Below are 12763 nucleotides of genomic sequence, written 5' to 3'. Positions count from 1 at the left end.
TCAAGGCCATCCATGGCCTTGCCCCCTCCTACCTCTCTGACCTGCTGACTCCTTACTACCCTGCCCACTTCCTCCGTTCAGCGGGCTCCGGCCTACCCCATGTCTCCGCCCGAACCGCCCTACCATCAGTGGCCGAGCTTTAAGCCTCTCTGCCCCCACACTCTGAAACTCCATCCCACAGTCCCTTCGCCTCACTTCCTCCGTTGCTTCCTTCAAGGCCGGTCTCAAGACCCTCCTCTTCGATCGTGCCTTCGGTCACCATCCCACCTCCCTCCCTTCCCTTCCCCAATGCTCGGATCCTGACCCCTGACTGTCCAGCGCTTTGGGACATCCTCCCGATGTGAAAGGCGCTCTATAAATATAATTTTTTTGTTGTTGTTAAGCCACATAACCATAGCATTTAAACACTCACATTGTCAGCAACCATATTTTTTTTCAATGAACCGTTACAAACATCAGTTGGCATTGTGTTTTTTATCAAAGACTTGAAACCACATGACAGTTTGGCTAAAATTCAATCTGCAAACAATATGATACAGATTGTGTGGCGTAACTTCAGTTCTTTAATGCATATATATTTGCAGATGAAAAATCAAAGCAACTCCCCTGCAAATGTGTTTACTGAAGTGAATTACATCAAAACTCAGCATTGTTCTGAAGTTCTTAATATTTAAAATTGCCTACAATAAATGAAATAAGTTTGGTTTCACTCTCATTTTTCAAATCATTTTTGGTCTCTTGATCATGAAATTACAGAAAAAATTATGTTAAAACTCAGGACAGCAACAATTAAAAGGTATAGGAACACCAACAGTAACTAGAAAGTTATTCCAGTAGTATTGTGGGTTAAAAGGAACCATCATTCACCAGGTTGTAGAAACCAGAAACTTGCAGGTTTATCAATTGGACTCAGTAACCCTTGGAAGCATGAGGATGATTAACCTGGATTCTTGTTTCTGCTGGAAGGCGAATCACTTGATAACTGTGTGCATAGGTACTGGCTAGTTGAGGAGAGAATGGAGCTTGGGTGTGATGAGAGCCTGCTAAAACTAACCAAGTCTCAACAGATGTAATGGCTACATGGGGGAGGGAGCATAGAGTCACCAACACCAGTGAAACCATACCCCACAAAAAGCAAAATGCTAACTTGAAAATGATCTTGTCTGTGATGATGCCTTTCTCCCGAGGTATACATTTTAAGTTGCAATTAAAATATGAGAAATAATATGGTTCCAATTTTCCCTCAAGTGTTTTAAAAACAAATCAAGATAAAAAGTAAAGCATACTGATGTTTGTCCAAATTCATGATAATTGACTTATTTTGAAATGGAGTTTGATAATGTCTATCTCTTAAATGAAATATTGATGGTTGTGTTAATTCTGTGGCTGCTAAAGGAATAATAATGAGCCAATATGTGGTTAGGGTTTACATGTTCTTATGTTTATGAGGAACTGTTCTGGTTCCAGATGTGCAATGGCTTTGTCTAAATAACTTTATGTGTTTAGTGACTTACAAACATCTAGAATTCTTAAAAATATAACACCAACTGTTTTGGAAAACTTAACCCAAATTTCAACCTCATTTTAGATAGTCACCTTAGTTCTTGAGTTTTGGCCCATTTTAACTAATTCCTTCATATTATCAAACACTACTAAACTGTTTCTTAATGAGTTTAATATCCGACCTTCAACTGCCTTTGCTTGCAATCTGTTCCAGATCTTAATCAAGAATAAGATGAAACTGCAGAAGCTGAACAAAATTAAGAACCAAGGGTGAAACACCAAGAATTAATACAGCTGTGTGGAAAGTAGGAAAGGAGAAACAACGTAGATTCAAAATAAAAGGTGAGGGCAGAAGGGAAATGTTTAATTGAGAATCATACATTAAAAAAAATGAAGCATAGTTACATCTCTTGAGAAATTTAAGAGGAAAATTAAACATACTGGATGCCTGCTCACTTCTATCATTTAAGAGGAGTAGTTTTCACTATTTTAGGCAATAGTCACAATATGTATACTACAAATATATGCCCATAAGGTCTCTGTAATATACATCAAGGCCTGAAATTTGTTGTTTGAAAGAGAAAGAAAAGATAAGTGTTTTCATTAGAGGTGATTTTTTTTGAATTTACAGTTTATTGCACAGAGTACTGTAAGCATCCCAAAGACACTGGACAGTTATAATCAGCCAGATTTCTTAAAATGCAAATGTTCACAGTATATTATGTTCAGTATGAAACTGAATATTACAGACTATAGGGCGAAAAGAAAGAACTTGCATTTTATAGCAGGTGATCTTAAAGAAATGTCCCAAAGTGCTTTTGAATAATTATTCTCAAATGTGCTGACTGCTTTTATAGGTGAACAAGGTAACCATTGTGCTTACATGAATGTCCTACAAACAGCTGTGAATGAATGACCAATTTTATTTGGGGGATTTGTTGGCCAGGACCCTGGGAGAAACCCTCTTCTCTTTTTCAGTACTGCCATTGGATCTTTAACTTGCACCTGAACAGACAGAAGGAACTTTGAATTAACATCTCATCCGAAGGATGGCACCTCTGACAATGCAGAACCAACACTGCCTACATTATGTGAGGTCAAAGTCCTAAAATGGGCCTTGAACCCATAACCTTCTGTCTCAGAGGCGAGAGTGCTACCAACTGAGCCAGAATGGCAGACATCTTAGGCAGATTTATTTGCACTCTACATGCTGTGTTGACCTGCAAATGGCCTCAAATCCATTTTAAGGCACATGATTGCAAAGAATATGTTTGGTCAGATTTTTGGTTCACATTTGTGATCACATAGGAATATGTTCCTATTTTCTGTGTTTCTGGATTGTAAAAGAATGAACTTGCATTTTGACTATACAATACAATTTACACTTATATAGCACGTTTCATATTGGGAGCATATCTCAATGCATGTGACAAAGTCAGTTGGGCATGTGAGCTGAGGGTGAGGAGAGTAGAGGGGGGTGAGGAGGAGAAAAATGACCATAATCATGGTCAAGGAGGTAGATTTTGAGACAAGCTTTAATGAGGGGCAGGAGGGAGGGAGCAGGAGGGACTTAGGGATGGCTTTCCAGAGAGCGGGGGCAGAATGGATAAAAGCCCACCCATCATATGTGGGGTGGATAGTGTGGGGGACATGAAGCAGGCTGAGCGAAGTGGGTGGCCGGTATGGTGGGTTTGGCATAAGACCTTATACATCGAAAGTCTTCTTCAAATAGTTTATGGAAATTGTTAAGTGTAGTGACTGTTATGTGTAAAGAAAACATTTTATAAGAGATTTACCTCACTGTGGTAAAATCACAAGTGGCAGGCACCAATCTGTTTTCTTTCTCAGTTTAAGCCATCTGTTGCCAAATATGGCATAACAATAATAATCCTTATATTTGATAGAGCCTTGTAACATTGTTGAGACATCTCAAATCGTTTCACAGGATATACTGTAAAGTGGATTAACTGTATTTTGCAGGCAAAACTCGTACATATAAACAGAAATTGGGCTTCCAACATTAACATTAGGATTCCTTATTATGTCACCATCCTGACATGCTTGCTTCAAATGTACTGAGTAATCTGGTCAGCACATGATCCAGAAGAGCTTATTCAAATTGGTTGATGTAAGCAGACTAACTAACCTGCCTTTTCACAGTGATCAAATTACCTCCAACGGTTTTGGCTCATAGCAACTGAATTAACTTCAAAGTCAGTTTTTAAAATGAAATCTCGTTATTTATCCAACGTTTAAAAATACACCTTTTCCACATTGAATCAATAGAATACAATATAAATTTACATTTATATAGTGCCTTTCATATCAGAAGGATGTCCCATGGTGCTGGGCAGTCTAAGGTTAGCACCTGAGGCTCAGGGTGGAGGCTGAGAGTGGTGGGGGGGGGGGGCAAGGGGAATCAGGTGGAGGGAAAGATGGTCAAAAGTGCAGTCATAGAGAAAGATCTTGAGACAGACCTTGAAGGAGGCAAAGGAAGGTGCGAGTCGAAGGGACTCCAGGATGGAGTTACAGAGAGTGGGGAGCAAATGTGCTGAAATCCCAATCTCTGGTGAGATCAATCATCACAGAAACTGTTGTCTAATTGTGCCTTGATATAACTTGCCTACTTTCCTATGCAGTATACTATGAAGAATTGTACATAACCACTGGGCTTTTACTCTCTTTTAATATTAATGCATAACTCTTGAAAATCATGTTGCAATGTTGGTTATGCAACAGCAGCTCTGTATTCTTTTCATAATGTATGTTGATTTGACTTGTTCATTGTTAGCTAAAGTGCTGAGAATGTCACTTGCACATTAAAGCATCAAATACATATTTCCACTGCCTTAACATTTTTTGTCATTTATTTAATTATTTTGTGTTGTAGTATGCTTAAATGTCCCCCCTCGACTTCCCTTCCTCCCCCCTCCAACTGAATGCACCGTTCCAGTTGTCTGGTATCTCACCAAAGCGACCGTTCTTGATGTTTGATTTTTCACAGTGAATGCTGACAGTCTAGTGAACAGATTCTATTCAGGAGTCCTGTAGCTCAGTGGTTAGAGCACTCGCCTTGCAAGCGAGAGACTTGGCTTTAATTCCCAGCAGGGCAAAACCATGGGCAAGTTTTCTTATTCCACATGCCTGATAATAATCCCTCAAGAAAAAAAAAGTAATAAATTGGTCACTTCAATCCATGACTGGCTGCCGCGTTTCACCCACAAATATACAGTCAATTCACTTTACAGTATATACTGTGAAGCACTTTGAGACGCTTAGAAGACGTGAAAAGTGCTATATCAAATGCAAGGATTATTATTATTATTATTATTATTCAACCAACAGAACTATCACAGACAATTCCAATCCTGACTTCACCAAATACCCATAAGCTTGAAAGCAATCTGAAACAAAAATTTTAGGTGATTTTTTTCCCCTTCGTGACTCAGAGGTACTTAAACCAAATGTCATTCTAACTGCTAACCCGACAGAGAGCACCTTACTCAGCACAAACCAGAATGAAAGTTATGACCTGTATGACCCAATGTTCATTGGGGCCTGCTTTTAACCGTTAGGCAATCAGTGGTCAGGGTAGATACATAATAAATATAAATTTTTCTTACATTTGATACAACATCAAGTGGGCAGTATACAAGCAGTTGTGTTATTTGTATTCTATTTCTTGTGAATTCAAAAAATGCATATTCAGTTCCTGCAAGTGGAATGAATGTATTTAATAATCCTTGTGTAACGGTCACATGACTGATATATAAATTACATTTTCATGCCACAAGTAAGCATGATATAATTTCAAAGTGCTGCATCAGCATTGCAGTTTTGCTGACAGACATTTTTTTCAAAAAATAATAAAATATAGTTTATTTCTTGACACTTAAGAACAACTGATAAAAAAAGAAATTCAGCCTACATTCTCCTGAGCTTATGAAAACATGCAAGATCTTTTCAGATTTGGTGCTGAACCTCATGACAGATGAAGTAATATATATAATAATATTATATATAATAATAAGTACATGCATATGTAGAAAATAAAGGGTTCTGAGAGTAAACCAACTATCTCAGCTATTGTACCTTAGCTACAAACTGTTACAAGGGCTGCAGTAATATACCTCAAGCATCTGATTAAAGGACCAAATATTTTCCTGTAAGAAGTATCGCAGAGGGAATACATTTTCACTCCAGTAATTTTCTTCAAAAACAGACCCTTTCCATCTTCAGCAAACAACAAAGCTCACTTTTTATAAAAATATATTTTTATCAAGTTTAATGCTGCTCTATTGTTTTGAGTTTTGGAAGAAGACATCAGTTAATAGCTAGGAGTTTGCCCAACAGCATAATATTTGGCATGGGTTATTGCATTTTGAACTCAATTGTCCCCAAACATGGCCCCGTCCATTGGATAATCTTCAGAAAATAGTGGGCTCAATTGTGAGGGCTTATACTACTGCACTTTAAAAGAGGCGAGTGGATGATACCAGCCAAGACATTTTTTCATCTATCGACAAGTGCTCAGTGGGCTGTCAGTATTTCAACATGAGTTTCAGTATATTGTAAGAGATGTTTAAACTGCTAAAGATAATCTTTCAATGCCAGTTCACAGTGGAGCTGATAGCACAAGAGAGTCCAATAGCCACATTCTTTGGTGCAGTAAAATTTTCCGCATTAGACATTTGAAGCCTTACAATTTCAGATGTTTGTGAGGCCCTCACCACTATTTTGGTTATCAACCACATAAGCACTGTCTGTATTCAATAAAGTTGAATGCCACTACTCTTACACGATGATCAATGTATCAGGCTGGCTTTTCTGATTTGTCTTGACAAATGGCTTCTACGTTTGCGTACAAAACGGAGTTACTACACTCAACACCTGGGAAACAATTTGAGGTATTTTGATGTGATGAAGAGCCTTTGAGACATTTCAACATGATAAGGAACTATAAAAGTGCAATGTCTTTCTTTATTTTTATGCTTAATATCGACACCCACAAATAACCACTTAATAAATGCTTAATCTCAACTATGCTGTCAGGGGAAGGATCAATTGGGTCTTGATACTTTTCTTTGGCAAAGAAGGGAAAGTGGGATACCAGGTCATCTTTGATCAGTCTTCTGCCCATCTTCATGACCAGTTATAAGGAGGCATTGGCAGAGGAGCGAAAGCTTGGCACATCCTTTCCACTGGATAACATTTCTTGGCACAGAAAAATCTCAAAAAATTAAGCAAATACGTTAATGAAAAGTCTTCCGAGATACTGCTAAGCACAAGTGCTGCACAGCTGAACACATTTAGATATGCTATGTGTTGTATTACTGTAGTTCAACTTCTGGTTTTTACATTATTGCAATGTTTTTTTCCCTTAGATTTGCTTGCACGGAACAGGAAAATCAGACTCATTTTTAATTTTGAAATATTTAATGGTGGCCATATTTTTGGAAACTCGAATTTGCCAGTTGATGCATTCCAGGATTTCCAGCATTTTCTGTATTAACAAGCTGTTAACTGGAATAGTCTGTCAGTTGAAAGAGTCTGCATAGTTCAACAAAGTAAATATCAGCTGCTGCGTTATCTGTTGATCTCTCGCCCTGTATGCACAGTTTCTCTACAGTATCACTTTTGAAAGCTGTGAAGTTATCTGTTCCTTGCTTTCAAATCACTGGTTGAGACCCTTTTCAAAACTCCAGTTATGACTTTTATTATGAGCCTGTTGATAGGCATGCTGTGCTGTCTCTTCTGCACAGATCATGTCTTCAGTACCTAATCAAGATCGCTGTTCACTGACAGTCACAGCTTTTTTATAATGTGGTATCTTCTCATCCCTGTCAAATATAGCTTTGCACAAAGCTATTGTACAACAGCAACATCAGACTTACACAGTTCATTTTAATGGGATGAATGTCTTAAAGCAATTCATATGGACAATGTGGAGTGCAGAGCAGAAAGGAGCATGTTGACCAAAGACACAGTCAAAGAGATGGATTTTAAAAGAAATTTTAAAGCAGGGCAAGAAAAAGCCAGACTGAAGGATTTTGAGAGTTAGTTCCAGAAAGCAGGGGCATAGTATTTGAAAGCTTGGCCACCAGTGATGTGACAAAGAGAGAGGAATAAACAATAGATCAGAGTTGGAAGAGATGGGAGTAATGGCAGGAGAATAAGCCTAAAGGAGATGACAGAAGTAGGGAGGAGTGAGACTGTGAAGGGATTTGAAATATAATGAACACCTTAAAGTTGATCCGCTGGGATACTAGGAGCCAGTAAAGACTGGTGAGAATAGGGATAATGGATATGTAGAGCATAGCAAAGGACAGGATATTGGATGAGTTGGAGTTTGTGTCGTGTGAAATTAAAGAGGCCAGTGAGGAGAGAACTACATTTCTATTCTATTTTGAGCCTTTAGAATAAATAGGCTGTTTTTCAAAATTTACTTGAGGGAAAGGGGCAGGAGAGAAACGGCTGACCTCTGCTCTGTAATTTCCTTTGATGGTACAGACAGAATCAGAGCTTGAGTGCATGGAAATGGCACACACAAGCGTATATCCTTCACTGCAGGGAGAACACAAGTTTAAAATATAAAATAATAATCCCTCCAAAACCAAAAACAATAATAAATTGGTCATTTTCAATCTACGACTGTTTGTGGGACATTGCTGTGCGCAATTGGCTGCCGCGTTCGCCCACAAATATAGTCAATTCACTTTACAGTGTGTTCTGTGAAGCGCTTTGGGACGTCCTCCCGACGTGAAAAGCGCTATATCAAATGCAAGGATTATTATTATTATTAAAATCATTGTGATCTTATGTGATTTTGCTAGTAGAATAGTGCCTGGTTAGGATGATGGAGCTAAAATAACTAATATGATCTTGCCTTACTGCAGCAAATACAACCAAGCACTTCAAAGGGAATAAAACATAAAAGGACACTAATTGTAATATGACAATCACCCTTTTCAGGCCAATCAATAGCTTTTCTTTTTCACATTGCCTTAGATCACACTTTGTACTTAAGTAAAGCTAACACATGAAAAGCCAAAGAATAAATTACAGACATTACTGCATCAACCAAGTGCTGAGCTGAGACTAATGTGCATCACTGCCATTCTGTTAATATAATGCTCAACTCTATGGTGATTTGAGAAAGTCTTTCAACTCATCTACGCTGCACCCCTTTACCTTGCAACTGACCAGTATTGATGCAATGTTTGTTTAATTCCTTCAAATGAGTCAGTATGTGCAGATACTTTTTAAAGAGATGGGAAAGGTGAAACAGATCACCTGATGTTAAAAGTATCATTGCTGTACACCATAGATGTTGGTTGAAAGCAGCTACAAAGATATTTCCCAATCGTTCAGCAGAGAGGAGATCAAAAGATCCATAGAGGCCATTTTATCACACCATGAGGAATACTCAACCTACTGTCCTCCAATTTCAGTCACAAGCTTTTTCTTCAATGAGTCCAGGCTCCTATCAAACCACCCATCCTAGTAACCCATTCTAGCAATGGATTAAAACTGTGTGTGTGTGTGTGTATGCATGCATGCATGCATGCATGCATGCAGGAAGGAAGGAAGGAAGGAAGGAAGGATAAATGGCTGGCTGGATGGATGGACGGATATATAGATACTTCCTGGTGAAGCTATACCTCAGAGTATTACCTGTAGAAGGCCTCCTGGAAGATATTTATTTTCATGGCTGCAGAGTACTATTTTACAATAAGCCTTCCATTTAATATAACTCTATGTCAAAATATCATAAAGTGCTTCAGAGTTTCAAGGAAAGTGTAGTGATTACTTGTAGGTGAATGTAGCAGCCAATTTGCACACAGCAATGTCCCACATGAGTTTTTTTATTATCTGGGGACATCCATTTAGCGATTCCTTATAGTTGATTCCTGTAGACTAGAGATCGCCCTCATTGTTCATCTCTGCAGTCTCTGGGGCTTAGGAAGCCTCTTTATTTCACGGCAACCAGAACTGTACATATTACTCTTAAGATGGTCTAACCAGAGCATTATACTGCTCTGGGGATCTCAATTGAACTAATCTGATAATGACAATGTGAATTGCTGCCTCACATGGTTCAGATATGGTGAGTGTTGAGTGAAATAATTCATCTCATTGTTTGTAGGATGTACCAATTAGCTATTGCATTTGTCTTCATAACATTTACTTCTTTTCTAATTAATCTGAGCCTGTGAAGTGCGTTCAGATGTTCTTTTGTCTGAAAGAATCAATAGAAATGGAAGTTGTTGTCGTGGAATGTCCTCCTGACAGAAAGGTGCTACACAAATTTAAATGTTGTATATAAATGTATATAATTGCTGTTGCTGTTGTTGAAAGTTTAAACCTTTTATCCAGTCATTTCTAGCCTGAAATTTCTGGTCAAATCGTTCTAAATATGCTGGACAATAGAGACATAGAATAAACATCTTGGTTGGCAGTAAGTAACCAGTTTTCTGCAAAGAGAAAAGCATATTGCACCTGCAGAGACAAAAAATAAAGAGAGAAAAAATCCTGCCCTTGCACAAATAAAGCCAGCAGCCACGCCAACATAGCTTTCCATTCTCTTACTCAGTCATATTGTCCATGATGCATTGGAAAAAAGTTCCAATTTAATTTCTGTATATATTTAATTATCTAAATAAATAAGATGAAGATATTTTGGTTGCAACATTTGGATATATGCATTAATTTCATCCAGGAAATTGGACTTTTCATTTATCATACACTTTGTGTAAAACTGCACCACACTTATTAAGTCACAAATGTCAGGATACACTATGTAATTTAATACCATGACAAGTCAGCAAAGTGTATCATTATAAGCTCAACTTGTACTGAGAAAACCCAGACAGTTCATTAATGAAAATGGGTTGGAAAAGGACTCAGGATGAAGGAAGAGGGGTTAAAGTACTTACTTACAAAACGCTACTAGATCAATCAATGGTACTGTATAAAGACATAATTGTTGAGACAATATTCCTCAGAAAGCTAAACCATTGAACTCTTTTGAATCCTATTGTTTTTCAGATTACAAAGAACACACTACCTCCAAAATGCAATCCAAATAAGATTGGCCATTCACTTAATGGCTGCTTGTGGGCTTTTGTGTACATAAATTGGTTAATGCTTCCATCTACAAATAGATGTAAATCCTATGAAGCACTTTGAGATGTTTTGATGATATGATAAAGTGGTATATCAAATGCAAGGATTATAATTAAATTCAACAAGTGCATATTGTTCTTTGACTAAACTAGAATGACTAACCTCATGTACAATTACAACACGCAATGTGGAATTTACACAAAAATATTACATCTTGAACCAAAAGTTCTCAGTCTAAGTTTGCAGAGAAACCTTCTTCCCTCTCCAAAGTTTTGTTCCAAATCTGGCAGCTGCTTTCAACACTTCAAGGAGATATCAAGGTATTCTTAATCCAAAATACAGTAGACCACGATGAACTTGATTGACAACAGGCATTTCCCCTGTGTTTGTCTATTTTTTTAGCTGGATATCTTTGGAAGGGACAAAAATATCCTTCAGCTTTTCATTATCTTTGTTTAAACTAAGCTCAAAAAATGAAACCTAACTCTGCAAATGTCTTTTTCATTTCTGGGACTTCAGTTTCAATTTAGCTGTGGCTGAATGCTTTATTCTCTGATGGAGATTCTGATCTTTCTAAGTTGACAGTCCATGACAGTATTGAGGAAGCACTGCATTGTTGAAGGTGCTGTCTTTTAAATGAAACATTAAATTGAGGTTGCATCTACCTGTTGAGATGAACATTAAAGATCTATGGCACTATCAAACAGAGAAGGGAATTTCTTCCTGTGTCCTGCTTAGCAATTGTCCAGACAAAACTGAACATTCAAGTGGCTATTTGTAGAATGAGTACGTGTGCAAATTGGCTGCGATGTTCACCTACAAATAAAGTCACCTCACAGTCACTCCTATTTTACTTCTATCTGTGGCATTTATGAGATTATAATTGAGACACCATTGGAAAGTGTATATTTTATGCCATTGTATATAAGTAAATTTCCATTGAAGTAAAAGTGGTGGATCTCCTATTTTGTATCCAGAATAATTATACCTAGATGTACTCATGTGGGTACAATCTTAACAAGGGATTTTTTGAGCTCATATCCGGGTCATAGTAAAGGAAGCATAGCTTCAGTGATTAAATTTGGATGAGAAACAATCTTTGTTTTGTCCATTTTGTTTCCTATTCTCTCCAAGTTTCTAAATGACCACATTCATTACTGAATTCCAAATTCGACATCAACTTTCGTTAAAAGCTATAAAAGCTTCCACTTAGGCTGGTCAACAACACAGCAGGAGAACAATTTATTTTAGAGTCTTAAACTGACGGCTTAAAAGAACAGGGTTAAATCAACCAGTGAACAGTGTGCTAAATAATAATAATAATCCTTGCATTTGGTATAGCGCTTTTCACGTCGGGAGGACGTCCCAAAGCGCTTCACAGAACACACTGTAATGTGAATTGACTGTACATTTGTGGGCGAATCAATTCCTTACCATTCCACTAGGGGGGAGGCAATTCACAACTACAGCACAGCATATCATCACCGCTCATGAAAAATATACCCCTTTAAAAGCTTCTATAATAAGGTAGCACTTTAACAAAGCTGAGAATCATCTCTATTGTAATAAATGTTGTTTGTTTTCACAATACTGACCAGATACTAAGGAATGTAATCAATGGTTAACAGTTAAGATCCAAACTGGTCTCACAACCACGTTTTCTCTTCACGCTTGGCATGAGATGACAGTTCTATTATTTTCTGAATAAATGAGCAAGGTTGAAACTTGTGCAAAGGTGCTATCAAAATCCTCCAAAGAGAAAAGTCAAACACAATTTAACGTTGCTTCATTTGATCCACTTTCCTCCGAATAATTTCTGAATTGATTTGATGAGTCAGTAGTATTGAAATTGTATTAGGAAACAGTGCACAAATAATTATGAATGATTTGTTCTCTATGGTTTAATCATTTAAAAATCAACAGATAATATCTTGCAAAATCATAATTATTTTGCCTTTAACTTCCCCTCTATTTCTCCGGTTTTCTTCTCTTCTCAAAGGCCACAAAATGAATAGAGTTTACGTAGCATTAATGGCATCTTATACCTCACATAAGTATAGGAGAACCATGTTATAAGGCATCAGTTTGAGTTCCTGAAATTCCAACCTGGCTACAATGAGACATAATCAAGAGT

The sequence above is a fragment of the Callorhinchus milii genome, unplaced genomic scaffold (assembly GCF_018977255.1).
Source record: "Callorhinchus milii isolate IMCB2004 unplaced genomic scaffold, IMCB_Cmil_1.0 Scaffold4, whole genome shotgun sequence".
NCBI lineage: Eukaryota > Metazoa > Chordata > Chondrichthyes > Chimaeriformes > Callorhinchidae > Callorhinchus > Callorhinchus milii.
The sequence above is the reverse complement of the archived record's forward strand: the minus strand, read 5'-3'. Positions refer to the sequence as shown.